The following is an 18,141-nucleotide window of genomic DNA, read 5'->3' on the forward strand; positions in this document are numbered from 1 at the left end:
AGTGTAGAGCTTTGGTAAAAGAAGTGGAGGTATCACTTGCTTGGAGGGCTAGAAGTCCCTATATTGTTAATGTAGCAGTGTTTCTGACAGTAAGCTGCACATTCAAGGCAAACTCTTTTAAAATTCATCTTCCTGTTCCAAAACTCATCTTCCTGTTTTACAGGAAGGAAGAAACAGAGTGTAAAGATTTTAAGAATGGCAAGGGACTCAGAATAGCAACGACAGCCTTGGAAAAAGTTAATTGTTAAACACACTTTTTTTTTTGAGACAGGGTTTCTCTGTGTAGCTTTGTGTCTTTTTCCTGGAACTCACTTGGTAGCCCAGGCTGGCCTCAAACTCACAGAGATCTGCCTGCCTCTTCTTTATTTGACACTCAGCAGGTTAGTTCTCATCCACATTGACTGTCTGTAGATATTTGAATGTGGTAATAGGCACAACAGTTATCAATGTGTAGAGCTCGTTTGGTGAGTCCTCAATGTCATTACAATTTCTGGACAAACATACATGGATACAGTATGGGACATCCCTTTTCCTTTGGCCCAGATGGCTTTATTGATCCTGGTATCGATGTGCACATCTGGAGTCCCCATCTCCTTCATGGCAAATTTCCAGATTTTTTTGAGTGCCTGAGGGGCACACTCCTTGAAGCCCACTCCATGGATACACGTGTGAATGTTGATGGTGTAGTCTCAGGTCACCATCTCATTGGTAGCAGAACGGGCCTTCTTCTCACCACCCTTCTTTGCAGGCACCATTCTGCCAGGCCCAAGTTGGAAAGCGAAAATATACGTCTTAAGTTCAAAACTGATTGCAAAGCTATACCAGACATGTGGTGATGGCATGAAGATAGAGATGGAGATACACAGATTGGAATTGGGGTCCAGAAACAAACCTGTATATCCACAGTCAGTTCATTTGCATAAGGGTCTTAAGACCTCTCAATGCAAAAATAATGGTCCCTAAAACAAATGAGACTGAACAACTAGATATATAGAGGGATGAGCTTGGGCCACTCTGCCCATCATATAAGGAGGTTAGTCCAAATGGATCAAGGATCTAAATGTTCAAGGTAAAAATACAAAATTCTTGAAATATAGCAAATAAATCTTTATTACCTTGGATTGTGCAACAATATGTTAGACACACCATCAAATGCCCAATTAGCCAGAGAAAATGGATTAATAAGGCTAAAAATATATTTTAAAAAATCTCATTCATATAAAAAATGACACTGCCAAAAAATGAGATAACAAACAGTGGGAGAAAATATGTCATCGTTTAATGCAAAGAGGCTTCAATTCAGAAATCATGCAAAGCACTTACAAGTCAACAGCAAAACAACACAGATTTGCACCTGATCATATTCAAGTAACAAGACACACAAAAGGCCAATAAGCCAGGAAGCTATGTTTAGCACCATGAGTCGTTGGAAAAACACCACTACCAAGAGCAACACTCTGAGTCTGTGAGTCTGGCTACAACCAAGAACACAAAGAAAGTCTTGATGGAGAGGTAGAGAGGCCAGGCCCCTTACACACTGCTACTGGAACTCAAGTGATGCAGATCCTGTGGAAAGCAGCATGACAGGTTAAATGCAGAATTGTTAAAAAAAAAAAATGTTAAATGCAGAGTTATCATGTGGCCTGGTGTATAAACTCAAGAGAATTGAAAAAAAAAATCCAGGTATGATGGCTCACACCTGCAATCCTTGTTCTCTGAAGGCTGAAGCAGCAGGATTTCTATATGTTTGAGTCCAGCCTGGGCTACATAATGAGTTCCAGACCAGCTGTTCTACAGAACAAGATACCGTTTCAAAACAAAATAAAACAAAGCAACATAAAATTTGTACTTGAGCGCTCATAGTGGCATTTTAATAACTTATTCATAATGGCAAAAAATTCAAAACAGCTTATATGTCAAACAACTAAAAAATATCTAACCAAAATATGGTTTTCTCACTGTCACCATCTATTTTATGTTACTACAACAGAGTATCACTGACTTGGTAAGTTTTAAAGAGAAAAAATTTATTTTTTTCAGTGCTAGGACAATATCTGTTGAGGGCTTTCTGCATCATTCTGTGGTGGAAGATAGATGGGACAATAAGAGCATGGCAATGGCACTGTCATACACAATTGACCTGGCCACTCCTACAGGTACCTGCCTCAACAGTTGTTGCACTGATGATTGACTTTCCTGCACATGGGATTTGGGGTCCACATTAAACCATGCTGTACATACAATGAATTGTCACTCAGGCATAAAGAGGAATGGTGAGCTGATTCTTACCACAACATGGATGGACTGTGAAAACATTATGTTAGGTGGCAGAGCCAAACTGAAGAATACCATGTATTGACCAGTCCTGTGTACACGGAGAAGGAAGAGCAGACAGTGGGAGAGGATGCAGAGGCGGGGTGCCCTGAAGCAGGCGAGGCGGCACTACAGTGCCTACTCCACGGCTTTTCTTTTCCGTGGTGAAAACTCACAGCAGATTCCATGGTGGCAATGGCTGTGCAACCTTGTGAACACATAAAAATGCTGGCTTTTATGGTATGTCAGTTTTAAAATATGTGTAAAACACCTACCATATCCCTCTGATGGCTAGGGTGGAACCAGTTCTCCTCTTCCCCAGGCCGCTTCTCCCCCCCACTTTACTTTATCCCTGAAGGAGCCACAATCGCCGTGGTGGCAGGCAGAGGATCCCAAAGCACAGAGTGGAAAATGGGCAGATACTGACCCCACAAAGGGGCCCTAACAGTGACAAGCTCAAGCTGTGGGGAATGAGAGACTAAATCAAGATGAAATTTTACTTATGTATTTGCTGGACATTTAACTGATTAATTAATGCTGTGTCTTACAGCTTGAGATGAGATTTCCATTATGTAAAGAGTATAAAAAAAGGTACAGTCTCTAAGGACTCCCTTTCAAGGACAGATAAAAAGCCACATGAAGTGTTTAAAAACAACAGAAGGTACCAGTGAAGTCAGTGAGCTGCTACTTGCTCTATTCCCCACTCAACATGGTGGGTATAGGGGTGGTGTGGAGATGCATAACCCTCTACAAATGTTATTGAGCTATGTCTGAATCAATAAAATGCAAACCATGTGGCACCTCATCCTCACTTCAGAGCATCTATCTGTAGGAGCTTGCACTCCACAACTAGAGATCCCTGAGGAGCTTACAGGGGTTCATTTCTAGAACATCATCCCTCAGTGCCCATGGAGATTGGCCACAGTACCCTGAACCATAGGGAGACTTGTGGATGATCAAGCCTCTGGGGTAGTATTCACATACAACCTTCACATCATCCCATATACTTTCATCATCTCAGGTCACTTACAGTAACATAATAAAATGCAAATGTTATACAGCAGTTACTATACAGTATTATTTATGGAATAATGGCAAGGGAAAGTCTGATTATGCCCAGCATACTTGCATTGTTGTCAATAGTTCTAGGCTGTGCAGACGGCTTAGGAGGTTCTTGTGTTCATGTTCTTCAAGCATGATGACTTGAATTCAAACCCCTAGCACTCATTATACACACAGAAACCCAGGCTTGGTTGCATGTGATGTGCTTGTAATCTCAACATTGGGGATCATAGACAGGCAGTTCTTGAGAGCCTGATGGCCAGACAGTCTAGCAAAACACAAAACAGAAAAAACAACAACAACAACAAAAAAAAAAAGTGATCCTCTAGTTCACTGAAGTATACTGTATTGGGGAAAATTATAAAGGCCACTCCATGTAGTTAAAAGGAAGATTTATTTAGTGGATGACTTACAAATGAAGGAATGGATAGGTTGCGGGGGTCTGGGGAAGGTGTATAGCAATCCAGCGGTGCTCTCTGGAGCTCTGCACAGTCAATCTCCACCGTCCAGGGTCCAGGCGCAGAGAGCGCGCCCAGAGAGAGCGCTCGCCCATCCAGCTCTCGGGTTTCCAGCACCTCCCCTCGCCCCGCCTCGTAGGCGTGACAGTTGCCAGAGTCTCAATGGGGGTTGGAACTTCCAGATCCAAGCTGGAATGGCTACCCACTACATCTCCCCCTTTTTGTCTAAATAAGAAGGTTCTAAACTAATACAAGACTATATACAAAGGAATGGTTATCAAATATTGTCCAGAAATAATGAGGGATAATGACCTAGATAAGATGTAACTACAACCAATGCAAACAATATCAAGCAAGAAACACATTCTAAAATCCAGAGAAGTGTAGAGCATAGGTAAACGGCATGTTATAAAGATCATTCAAAGGTGTCCTATCCTAAAGAACCTGAATCTAATACTTAATATGTTCTATCTAAGATATTATATATACTAAGTTGTAACTATAACTGCTAGTCTTCAATCCCATCAAAGACCTGAGAAGGAATATAATGGTCCCTGAGAAATGGAAGATGGATGCAAGCAACTTTCAGGAGTCTTGCAAGAGTAGACCGAGACAGCTGGCAGCCTGGACAGTCACCTAATGTTTCGCAGCATTGTTGGTGCATTCAAATTGGCTACAGGCCTAGAGTATCTGACAGACCATTTTCAGAAGCAGGAATTCTGAAAGACCATCTTACCCTGTCTTGGCAGAGTACAGTGGTCACTTTCCTTGTGTCCCGCTTGTCCAGGAAGGACAGCATTGCATTTGTACTGTCAGCCATCAAGGCAAGGGCAGTTCTTTGCCCAGTAGGCCATTTTGTGCCAAAAAGACAAACTTCCAAATGGAAATGTCTTAGAAGCCCAGCATTCTCTCGGGATCAATTGGTGCAGCCAGGAGCAATTGTGCCTCACGTCAACAGAATTCTAAGTTATTTAAATGCCATATTCTCTAGGTCTATGAAGTGTTTGAAGATTACCTGTCCATCTGACCTATGTATCTGTAAATCTGGATAACCTAACTAACGTAACTATAGAGATGACAGGCATAGGCGACTATAAATCTATAAATCTTATTTACCGAAATAACCTAAGGCTAAGGCTTCACGTAAATAAGGTAAACAGTCTATTAGCAAATGTATGGTGAAGAACGATGACTTCAAAATTGTGACAATACACAAGATATTTATAACAGAGGTAGGAATATATAGTGCGATATGCAATATGACAATAATCTTAAATATATATCAATATACCAAATATCCTAACAGAAGTAGAACATATATAAAGTATGACAGATATAAATTTACATTTGTATCAATATAAAAATGTTTCAAAGAAGAGTAGAAATATATGTACATTATAACAAATATAGTTCTGTATTTGTATCACTATACAAATTATCTTAAACAGGAGTATAAAAATAGTTTACATTTGTATCAACATATAAGAATCTATAACAGTACAAATTACAGTGCAAATTGTCTAAGGTTGCTATTTTACTAAGTTTGTTTACTAGTATATACAATGATTTACCATCATATCTTATACCTATCCATTCCATTTCTTCTCCCCCGCCCTTTTTTTTTTTTTACAATACTGAGTTAATATTTTCTTCTACCCCCAACCCTACAACCGTCATCCATAACCCTGAGAATTATGAAACCGAAGGGAGAAGGGGCGTCGTTTTCTTAGAATTGCTTCCTGCTGTTTAGGGGGTGATGTTATCTCTGTTGGGTACTGTGAGAAAGCTCAGATAGTTAAATCTCAGTTAGACTAACTGTAGGTTCTGCAGCAAGTTTTAGAGTAATGGGCAAGATTGTCTGAAATTCTGGCAAGAAGTATAGTATGATGATGATTACCATGGCATCATTCTGGATTGGGTAGAGTTGTTGTTGTTGGGGCCCCATCTTCCTTCTGGAAACTTCTGAGATTGCTATTGGAAAAACTTATTTGTTATCAAAAATGGGAGGTTTGGATTTAAAGAGGACATAGCATGTAAGAAAGGATTCTGAGAAATCAAGAGTAAACATGGAGAGAATTAGAATTTAGATGACAATGGTCCCTTTTTATTGGTTTCCTTCTGTCTCACACCAGAGGGCTCTTCTGATACGGGACTGAAGAATCTCTCAAACTTTTCTTTTAGCAATATGCTTGGGTTTAGAGAAGGAGTGAGCCAATTCCATCTCCAAAGCCAGCTTGGCTATAATTGAATTGGAACCACAACTTTTCTAGATTGATAGAGAGAAAGATGTTAGACAGTGAGATTTTACCATGTGTATATTGGTACCAATAGATTCTTCCTTTCTGCTGTAAATATCCGGATATCCAAGGCCTTATGAGTTTTGGAAGATGGGTATTTCCATTATCCTGGAAAGACAAAAACAGAACCCTACCCCACCCTTTGATTGTTAAATTTTTCTTACAACTTGTAGAGATGTCACATTGGTGAATGATCTTTTACTTCTCTTCATCAAGGGGTTTTTCCTGTTCGAATCGAATTTTTATTAATTTTGTTGGTATCCATAGCTTTTCTTCTCCTGCAGAAACAAAGGCAAAACCCCTTCCCCAACGTAGAACATATCCAGGTTTCCATTCTGAGGTCAGCACATCCTTTAAATAAACTGGTTGGTTTAGCTCAGGAGTTTTGTCTGTCGTCCAATGTCTCTCCGCAGCTGTTGTTCCTTTCTCATTAGCATTGAGAAAATTCAAGGTTAATAAAGCACTATGCAGTCTATTTCTAGGAGTCATTGTTACCTGTTGCTGTTTATTTAGCATATCCTTTAAAGTTCGATTGGATCTCTCTATGACTGCTTGGCCTGTGGGATTATGTGGTATACCTGTAACATGCTTTATATTGTAATAAGCAAAGAACTGTCTCATTTTATTGGAGACATATGCTGGGGCATTGTCTGTCTTAATTTGTACAGGTATTCCCATGATGGCCATAACTTCTAATAGGTGTGTAATCACAGAATCAGCCTTTTCAGAACTCATAGGAGTTGCCCATTGAAATCCTGAATAGGTGTCAATGGTATGATATACATACTTTAATCTTCCAAATTCTGCAAAATGAAACACATCCATCTGCCAAATTTCATTTCTTTGTATACCTTTTGGATTACTCCCTGCAGGTAATGGAGTTTGGTTATAGATGGAACAAGTAGGACATTTTTTCACAATATCCTTAGCCTGTTGCCAAGTGATGGAGAAATCCTTCTTCAAACCTTTGCTATTTACATGGTGTTTCTTATGACATTCTGAAGCTTCTAGCACATTACCTATTAGTAACTGATCAATCTCATCATTACCTTGTGCTAAAGGTCCTGGCAGACCTGTATGGGATCTGATATGTGTTATATATATAGGATGTTCCCTTTTTCTGATGATTTCCTGCAATTGTATGAATAATGAAGTTAATTCTGTATTATCAGGAATAAATTCAGCAGTTTCAATATGTAAAACAACTCTCTCTGCATATTGAGAGTCAGTGACTATATTGAGGGGTTCTGTGAAGTCCATCAGTACCATAAGAATGGCATACAGTTCTGCCTTTTGTACAGAGCTATATGGACTTTACACCACTTTACTTAAGTCTCCTGATTTATATCCTGCTTTCCCTGATTTATTTGCATCAGTATAGAATGTGAGGACTCCAGAAATTGGCTTTTGTCGTACAATGTGAGGAAGGACCCATTCAGTCTTCTTTATGGATTCTATTCTCTTGCTTTTGGGATAGTGGTTGTTAATCTCTCCCAAAAAGTTACTGCAGGCTCTCTGCCAGTATTCATTATCTTTCCATAGTGATGAAATTTCCTCATTAGTTAATGGTACTACAATTTCTGCTGGGTCTGTTCCTGTCAACTGGCGAAGTCTTAATTTACCCTTTTGAATCAAATCAGAGATCTTTTCTATATAAGTCTTTAATTTCTTATTTGGCTTACGTGGTAGGAATATCCATTCCAATATAATATCTTCCCTCTGAATCAAAATACCTGTTGGGGAATGTCTGGAGGGGAATATGACAAGAATGCATTTAAGTTCTGGATCCACACGATCCACATGTGCTTCTTGTATTGTCTTTTCTACTAGAGCCAATTCCTTCTCAGCTTCGGCTGATAATTCTCTTGGACTATTTAATTCTTTGTCCCCTTCTAGAGTATTAGCCAAATTCTTTAGTCCATCTTTGGGTATTCCCATGATACCCAATAAGTTGGAAATGCTTCCTAATAACTTTTGAAAATCATTAAGGGTCTTCAATCTATCTCTTCTTAATTGTACCTTTTGGGGTCTAATTTTTTGTAGCTCTATCTTATATCCTAAGTAATTAATAGAATCTCCTCTTTGTATTTTTTCAGGAGCAATTTGCAGTCCCCAGCGAGGCAAAACTTTTTTTTACTTCTTCAAACATGCTTTCTAATGTATCTAACTTTGGATCAGCTAATAGGATATCATCCATATAGTGATAAATTATGGATTATGGAAACTTTACACGAATTATCTCTAATGGTTTCTGCACAAAGTATTGACACAAAGTAGGGCTGTTTAACATTCCCTGTGGGAGGACCTTCCATTGATATCTCTTGACTGGCTGAGAATTATTATAATTAGGTACTGTGAAGGCAAATTTTTCTCTATCATTTTCCTGTAAGGGTATGGTAAAGAAACAGTCTTTTAAGTCAATAACTATTATAGGCCATTCTTTTGGTAGCATAGAGGGCAAGGGCATCCCAGTCTGTAGGGAGCCCATTGGCTGAATTACTTTATTAATAGCTCTCAGATCTGTCAGCATTCTCCAATTACCAGATTTCTTTTTAATAACAAATACAGGAGAATTCCAAGGGCCGGTAGATTCTTCAATGTGTTGAGCATTTAACTGCTCTTGAACCAGCTGTTCTAAAGCTTGTAGCTTCTCTTTTGTCAAAGGCCATTGTCCAACCCAGACAGGTTTATTAGTTAGCCATTTTAAAGGTAAGGCAGTTGGTACTTCTGAGAGTTCAACAACAGTCGTGCTCTGTTTGTGAACAGCCTGAATGGTTGGTGACTGATTTTTATAGCATGTTATGATATTATTCCTAGAAACATGCATTGGTCTGTATTCCTTTTTTGAAAGTGTAGGAATTTTAATCTGGGTATTCCACTGTTGTAACAGATCTCGGCCCCAAAGATTTACTGCTACATTTGCTACATATGGCTTCAGCCTTCCTCTCTGTCCTTCTGGCCCTATGCATTCAACCCATCTCGAACTCTGTTTTATCTGAGATAGGGTGCCAATCCCTAACAGTTGGACATCTACCTCTTGAAGAGGCCAATTCGGATGCCATGATTTTGGTGTAATTATAGTCACATCTGCACCTGTGTCTACCAGGCCCTCCAGAACCAGGCCATTAATTCGAATTCTAAGCTTTGGTCTTTGTTCATTTATGGAAGTCTGCCAAAATATTTGTTTTATAGTGTTCTTTGTAAACTGTGATCCATCTATCAAAGCTGTTTTATCATCCATTGCAGTATCGGTTTTTACATTAGGCATTGGTTTATTCAGTTGTCCTGGAGAGGAATTTCTTCCACAGTGGCTGGGAATGTTCGTACTACATTTGATTTGGGGGCCTGCAAGAGGCCCCCTGAGGCGTTTCCCGCCAGTAAATGGTTGCCTCGTATATCTATTTTTGATCTGCACTCATTGGTCCAATGTTGGCCTTTGCCACACCTTCTACATAATCCAGGAGGTGGTTGGGGTCTCCTGTTTAGGCTATTCCTAGAAGGAGTATTACTTCTAAGAGTACCCCACGTACAGTTTTTACTTATATGACCTGGTGTACCACACTTAAAACATTTGGTAACACGGGGCCTTCTTTCACCTCTGGGATTTGTCTCTCCTATCCAAGCCTCATTACTGTAGTTCAGAGACTGAACACCATTAGTGTACTGAATCCATTCTTCCAAAGGAGCTGATCTGATCTTTAGTGGTGTAAGTATTCTTCTGCACTCTGCATTAGCATTGTCGAATGCCAAGGACTCAGTTAATACTTTTCTTAATTCTTTATCTAATACAGCTTTTGTTATAGCTGTGTTCAGCCTTTGTAAAAAATCAGTGAAAGATTCATGTGGTCCCTGAAATATCTTTGTGTATACCTCAGTTGGTTTTCCAGGTTCTGGAATTTTTTCCCAAGCATTTAGAGCTGCTGTACGGCATAGGGATATTGTATGCTCATCATAAGTGGCTTGTACATTCCTGTCAGCAAAACATCCCTCACCAAGTATTTGATCTTGGGAGATCACAAAACCTCTGAGTTTACCTTGTTGTTCTAACTTTTTTGCCTCTTCTCTCAACCAGCTCTTCCACTGTAGCTGCTGGCTATATTCTAGAACAGCTGAAATTAACTGATGCCAGTCATCTGGGATGATTCTATGTGAGGTAGACCATGAATTTAACATCTGTTTTACGTATGTGGAATGTATCCCATACGTAACTACTGCTTCCTTTATATTTTTAAAGTCCCTTGTTGAAATTGGTTGTAATGTATATGTCATATATGGCTCGGGGTGTGTGTCATCTGCTGGCTTCTCATGGACGATAACAGGATAAGCCATTGTATGAGAGCTGTTTGCAGATGTTACAACCTCTATGGTCTTGACCTTCTGCTTATTAGTTCCCTTGTCATGTTTACTGAGAGTTTCTTCTATGGCTTGCAAACGAGCACCTACGGTCTGTTCTAGGGAGTGAACCTCCTCTCTTGCAAGGGACTCCAGATTTCTCATGGAATCATAGACATTTTTATTTTCCTCAGAAGCACATGATTCCATGGACCTTATCTTATCAATTAATGATAATCTTTCTTCCTTATGCAATGTCTGAGTAGCCATAACTTTACTCTGGAGAGTTAGTGTTCTATCCATTAGATATTCATATTTATTATCAATAAAATCAATTTTGGGTACAAGCCTGTTTTGTAAATCCTGATTAGCAGATTCTAGAGAAAGAATCTTTTCCTGTAAGCCTTCATTACTATCTTTTAAAGCAGATTCCAGAAAGAGAATCTTTTTCTGTAAGCCTTTATTGCTATCTTTGAAAGTAGATTCTAGAAAGAGATTCTTTCTCTGTAAGTCTTCATTGCTATCTCTTAAAGCAGATTCCAGAAAGAGAATCTTTTTCTGTAAGCCTTCATTGCTATCTTTGAAAGCAGATTCCAGAAAGAGATTCTTTTTCTGTAAGTCTTCCTTGCCATCTCTTAAAGCAGATTCCAGAAAGAGAATCTTTTTCTGTAAGCCCTCACTGCTATCTTTGAAGGCAGATTCCAGAAAGAGACTCTTTTTCTGTAAGTCTTTATTGCTATCTTTTAAAGCAGATTCCAGAAAGAGAATCTTTTTCTGTAAGCCCTCACTGCTATCTTTGAAAGCAGATTCCAGAAAGAGACTCTTTCTCTGTAAGTCTTCATTGCTATCTTTTAAAGCAGATTCCAGAAAGAGAATCTCTTTCTGTAAGCCTTCATTGCTATCTTTGAAGGCAGATTTCAGGAAGAGAATCTCTTTCTGTAAGCCCTCATTGCTATCTTTGAAGGCAGATTCCAGAAAGAGATTCTTTTTCTGTAAGCCTTTATTGCTATCTTTTAAAGCAGATTCCAGAAAGAGAATCTTTTTCTGTAAGCCTTCATTGCTATCTTTGAAAGCAGATTCCAGAAAGAGATTCTTTTTCTGTAAGTCTTCATTGTTATCTTTTAGAGCAGATTCCAGAAAGAGAATCCTTTTCTGTAAGCCTTTATTGCTATCTTTGAAAGCAGATTCCAGAAAGAGATTCTTTTTTTGTAAGTCTTCATTGCTATCTTTTAAAGCCTGTATCAGTCCCAATAATGATTCATCTTTGTTCTTATTATTAAAGCAGTGTTTGAACACTGTGTGAATTGTTATGATGAATGTCAAAATGGTACAGGCCAAATATGCCTGAGGAAGGTCATATATTTCCAGGAGAATGTCATTCATCATACAGGCAAAAAGGTTTTTAAATTCTTGTGAGGTAATGTTGTCGGCCATATTACAAGAATTACTCAAAATTTGTTAGTCAATTTTAAGATGTAAAATTATCAAGTACTTTTACTTGAAATAAAATGCTGGTTTGCTTATCTTACCTTTCTGTGGTATGGGGGGGTGTAGTAGCCCTTTTCAACCAGCAGGCGGTGCTGGTACAGCTCCAAAGCAGGGCTTGCTGGCGACCTTGGCTGGCGGCAGCTGGAGGCAGATGGCGGGATGGCCGGGAGCCGGGGGCCGGATACCTCACTCGCAGTGGTTTTTCACTGGTCTCGGGGCTAAGCTAGGGAGCTGAGACCGGACTAGCTGCTCCCCTTTTCGGGAATGGACTGGTTATATGGAACTTTGCAGGCGGGTTTGGGTACCCGCCAGCCGGGGAGGAGGCTGAGGGCAGGAGCTGCCCAGGCCTTTGGAATTTGCCCCACGTTGGGCGCCAGATATTGGGGAAAATTATAAAGGCCACTCCACGTAGTTAAAAGGAAGATTTATTTAGTGGATGACTTACAAATGAAGGAATGGATAGGTTGCGGGGGTCTGGGGAAGGTGTATAGCAATCCAGCGGTGCTCTCTGGAGCTCTGCACAGTCAATCTCCACCGTCCAGGGTCCAGGCGCAGAGAGCGCGCCCAGAGAGAGCGCTCGCCCATCCAGCTCTCGGGTTTCCAGCACCTCCCCTCGCCCCGCCTCGTAGGCGTGACAGTTGCCAGAGTCTCAATGGGGGTTGGAACTTCCAGATCCAAGCTGGAATGGCTACCCACTAAATACTGTCTTGTTGTTGACTGTTTTTATTATTTACAGTGGTTGCCCCTTAAGCAACTGCTGTCCTAATCAGTGACTGCAACTCTGCTGCTACCCAGCCACAAAGGCTGCAGCCTGAGGGGATTCGCTTCCCTCAGGCACCGACTCTTTCAAAGCTATTAAGAGACACTTTATCTAGAGCTCTATCCCTCTAAAGAACTCAAGATACAAAGGTTGAGGTGGAATTCTGCATGCTCAGAGAAGCTGAATAGCAAGTAGCTAACTTTCTCACTTTACTGGTGTCTTCCAAAAAAAAAAAAAAAAAAAAAAAACCAGCATCTTTCTCTTAGTCCCCACTTAAGAACCCTAACTACATGTGGTTCCTCCCTACTACTTCCTGTCAGCTACTTGCTGACTCAGCCTCCTGCTTGCAGTTAATTTTATTTAATCAAAAAAATGCAACACACTTTAAAATAATATTCCACAGCACTGTCTCAAAGCAGTCATGTAGACAACAGAGGAAGCCATCCTGCTCTGCTCTCCACATGCTCATACACAAATATGAGCACCCACACTCTCATAACACACACACACACACACACACACACACACACGCACGCACGCATGCACGCACGCACGCACGTGCGCGCGGGGGAGGGGGGGTGCGGTGGGGGGGTGCGGGGGGAGCTATTTCCACCCTGTAGTTGATTGAGCCATCAATACAGAACCATCGGATATGAAAGTCTGACTCTATGCATATATGTTTTCAGATGTCATTATGTGGAGTATTGAGGACAGGTTCAAACACTAAAATCTATGTCAGTTCTCTCTTAAGTGACCACCAAGGTCTCCACTGCTACTCGTTTTTACTGTGTTTGGAATGAGTCTCAGGAGTCTGAACACAGCTCTCCTCCAGGCAGTCACTGACAAATGAACAGCAATTGTAATATGGGATAAAAACGTGGTATATCTACTTGCTCAAATCCTCAGCTTATTATTATTTTATTAGTAATATATATACTTTAAAATACAAAGCAGAGTAATTATATGTCTAGGAAGATCGTACTGAGCAGCATGGCTTCAACAGGGAGGGCACCCTATAAAGGCTCACAGTAAGAGATGTGTGTCAACTAGGACTGCACCAGGCTCTGCAGGTTTGGAGAACACAATTCAGAGAGCAGGAGCAGCCTTCTGCACCAATGATGGAGCTGTGCCTAGCTACACATGGGAGGGAGTCAGAAGACTGTGAAAGATGGGGGAGGCAGGACCAGATGAGAGCCTGTCATCCCCTCACCACAGCCAGTGATTTCCCTTCAAAGGGCTTGCATAAACTTCACTGTGGGCCTCAGCTCTGAAGAACAACTGTGCCAGGCCAATCCAGCAAGGCAAGAAGGTCCAGCTGTGGGCTGTACCCTGTCCATGATCCCTGCTGAGTGAGCAGCTGCAATTGGACTTTTCCGTCAGCTCAGTCATGTTTCTTGTCCCTTTTGTCCTCCATTGGCATTGACCCCCAACAAAATCTTGCTCCCAACTTCTGTTTCAGAGCCTATGTCTGGAGAAACAGCCTATAACCTCCACTCCCCCCGTGGCATTTCTCTCTCTCTCTCTCTCTCTCTCTCTCTCTCTCTCTCTCTCTCCAAAAACAAAGTATTTATTTGTATGTGTTAAGTCCCAAGGCTTGCATGTGGTATCCTAGGGATCAAACTCATGTCTCAGATTGCCAGGCTTGGAGACAATTACCTCTACCACTGAGTCATCTTGCTGACCCCCCAGCCCAATGCACTCTCTTATTCCCCACGTAAAACACACCGAGAAAATGGCAAGAGACCTCCGTTGCTGGGCTGCACATATTTCCTCTCCTCATCTGGTGGCTGCTGAAAGCCACTGCAGTGAAAGAACAGCGTTTTTCGCATTGTTGTGAGATGGTTGCATATTTGACTTGGGAGCAGATGTTTGGGTTTCTTTGTAACTAAAAACAAGTTAATTCCTAAGACACACATCTTACATTTTCATTTACTGTTTTGACTAAAACAATAGAACATGAAAACACATCCATCAGAATTTGAATTTCCTGGCTTCACAAAGCAAAGTTGGGGGGACAGGTGATTGACACCTTACCATGGAAGCTATGACCTTACCCTCATCATAATTATTAAAATGTAGCTAGAATAAAGCTGTTATTTCAGAGACACAGTAGCACTCTAGAAAGAGTGATTTTAATTCAGTGGACATTCAGAAGCACCCTACACAGCTTCCATTAGCCCATCCCCCACTGAACTACCTCAGCACCCAATTCCAGGCCTGCAGCCAGGGCTTTAAGCCAGGGTCCCAGGAAAAGGAGCCTGCAGTCAACACACATAGCCATAGGATCAACCTTTGCATCTACTGTCATCAAGAAAAATCCTCCAAAGTAACCATTCATTTCATGTTTAACAGAATGTATTCAATGCAACATGTTTTTCAAGTAAAGACCCAAGCAACTGTAATTTAAAAAATGCTTACTTCTCACTTCCCCCACAAATTGGTTTAATTTTATATAAATGAAACCATGGATTCTGATAGAAAGCTCTTTCTCTCTGCAAAGGTTTTTCCCTTCGAGGAACACAATGAGACCAATCACAATGGAAATCTCAGTGATACTCCCCAGAGACATGTCAGTCAGATCTTCCCACCCCACATTCCAGATCAGGTATGTGAGTGTTCTGGCTTGCTTGTCTATTGCTATGATAAAACATTGACCAAAGCCAACTTGGAGGAGAAAGGGTTCTTTTTTTTTTTTTTTTTTTTTTTTTTTTTTTTTTTGTGATATATATTTTTTATTTTACAATACCATTCAGTTCTACATATCAGCCATGGGTTCCCCTATTCTCCCCCCTCCCACGCCCTCCCCTTACCCCCAGCCCACCCTCCATTCCCATCTCCTCCAGGACAAGTCCTCCCCCGAAGACTGTGATCGACTTGGTAGACTCAGTCCAGGGAGGTCCAGTCCCTTCCTCCCAGACTGAGCCAAGTGTCCCTGCATAAGTTCCTGGTTTCCAACAGCCAACTCATGGAATGAGCACAGGACTTGGTCCCACTGCCTAAATGCCTCCCAAACTGATCAAGCCAATCAACTGTCTCACCTATTCAGAGGGCCTGATCCAGCTGGGAGCCCCTCAGTCTTTGGTTCATAGTTCATGTGTTTCCATTCATTTGGCTATTTTTTTTTCAATAATTGAGTAAAACTGAAATTTATTATATGCCACAGTCGTCCTACGGACCTCCATGCTATATATATATAGCCTCTATGGTTCTATGGGTTGTGGTCTGATTGTTCATTTTATATCTAGAATCCACCAATGAGTGAGTACATACCATAACTGTCTTTCTGGGTTTGGGTTACCTCACTCAGGATGATATTTTCTAGTTCCATCCATTTGCCTGCAAATTTCATGCTTTCATTGTTTTTCTCTGCTGAGTAGTACTCCATTGTGTATATGTACCACATTTTTTTCATCCATTCTTCCGTTGATGGGCATCTAGGTTGTTTCCAGGTTCTGGCTATTACAAATAGTGCTGCTATGAACATAGCTGAGCATGTATCTTTATGGTATGTATCAGCATTCTTTGGGTATATGCCCAAGAGTGGGATGGCTGGGTCTTGAGGTAGTTTGATTCCTAATTTTCTGAGAAACCGCCATACTGATTTCCATAGTGGTTGTACAAGTTTACATTCCCACCAACAGTGGAGGAGTGTTCCCTTTGCTCCACATCCTCTCCAACATTGGTTGTCATTGGTGTTTTTGATCTTAGCCATTCTAACAGGTGTAAGGTGGTATCTCAGAGTCGTTTTGATTTGCATTTCTCTGATGATTAAGGATGTTGAGCATTTCTTTAAATGTCTTTCAGCCATTTGTAGTTCTTGTTTTGTGAATTCTCTGTTTAGCTCTTTAGCCCATTTTTTAATTGGACTGTTCAGAGCTTTGATGTCTAGTTTCTTGAGTTCTTTATATATTGTGGAGATCAATCCTCTGTCAGATGTGGGGTTGGTGAAGATCTTTTCCCAATCTGTTGGCTGTCTTTTTGTCTTATTGACTGTGTCTTTTGCCCTGCAAAAGCTTCTCAGTTTTGAGAGGTCCCATTTATTAATGGTTGTGCTCAGGGTCTGTGCTGTCGGTGTTTTATTTAGGAAATGGTCTCCAGTGCCAATGCGTTCAAGAGTGCTTCCTATCTTCTTTTCTATTAAGTTTAGTGTAACTGGATTTATGTTTAGGTCTTTGATCCACTTGGACTTGAGTTTTGTGCATGGTAACAGATATGGATCTATTTGTAATCTTTTACATATTGACATCCAGTTATGCCAGCACCATTTGTTGAAGATACTTTCTTTGTTCCATTGTATAGTTTTGGCTCCTTTGTCAAAAACCAGGTGTTCATATGTGCATGGATTAATGTCAGGGTCTTCAATTCGATTCCATTGGTCCGTATGTCGGTTTTTATACCAGTACCAAGCTGTTTTTATTACTATAGCTCTATAGTAGAGTTTGAGGTCCGGGATGGTGATGCCTCCAAGGGTTGCTTTATCGTATAGGATTCTTTTAGCTATCCTGGGTCTTTTGTTTTTCCATATAAAGTTGAGTATTTTTCTTTCCAAGTCTGTGAAGAATTGTGTTGGGATTTTGATGGGGATTGCATTGAATCTGTAGATTGCTTTTGGTAAGATTGCCATTTTTACTATGTTAATCCTACCTATCCATGAGCATGGGAGATCCTTCCATTTTCTGATATCTTCTTCAATTTCTTTCTTTAGAGATTTAAAGTTCTTATCAAAAAGGTCTTTCACTTGTTTAGTTAGTGTTATCCCAAGGTATTTTATATTATTTGTGGCTATTGTAAAGGGTGATGTTTCTCTGACTTCTTTCTCAGCCCTTTTATCATTTGTGTATAGGAGGGCTACTGACTTTTTTGAGTTGATCTTGTATCCTGCCACTTTACTGAAGGAGTTTATCAGCTGTAGAAGTTCCCTGGTAGAGTTTTTGGGGTCACTTATGTATACTATCATATCATCTGCAAATAGTGAAAGTTTGACTTCTTCCTTGCCAATTTGTATCCCTTTGATCTCCTTTTGTTGTCTTATTGCTCTAGCTAGAACTTCTAGTACTATATTGAATAAATATGGGGAGAGTGGACAGCCTTGTCTTGTTCCTGAATTTAGTGGTATCGCTTTGAGTGAGAAAGGGTTCTTTCAATTACATGTTTTAGTCCATCAGCTAGAGAAGCCACTGCAGGAATTAAAGGCAGGAACTTGAAGCAAAAACCACAGAGGAGCTAGGTGTAGTGGTATATACCTTTAAGCACCTGAGAGACAGAGACAGGCAGACCTTTGAGTTCAAGAGGCCATCCTAGTCTACATAGTGAGTTCCGGGACAGCCAGAGCTATATAGTAAGACCCCATCTCAAAAAAACAAATGAAGAGAAAACACGGAGGAACACTGCTCACTGGCTTGCTTCCAGGCTCACTTTCTATGTTTCTTAC

General features: G+C 40.6%; 1 pseudogene; it reads right to left on the reverse strand.

Moving 5' to 3' along the window:
• Positions 1-381: 381 nt before the first annotated feature.
• Positions 382-755, reverse strand: LOC102916267 (large ribosomal subunit protein eL31 pseudogene; annotated as a pseudogene).
• Positions 756-18,141: the final 17,386 nt, after the last annotated feature.

The sequence above is a fragment of the Peromyscus maniculatus genome, chromosome 2 (assembly GCF_049852395.1).
Source record: "Peromyscus maniculatus bairdii isolate BWxNUB_F1_BW_parent chromosome 2, HU_Pman_BW_mat_3.1, whole genome shotgun sequence".
NCBI lineage: Eukaryota > Metazoa > Chordata > Mammalia > Rodentia > Cricetidae > Peromyscus > Peromyscus maniculatus.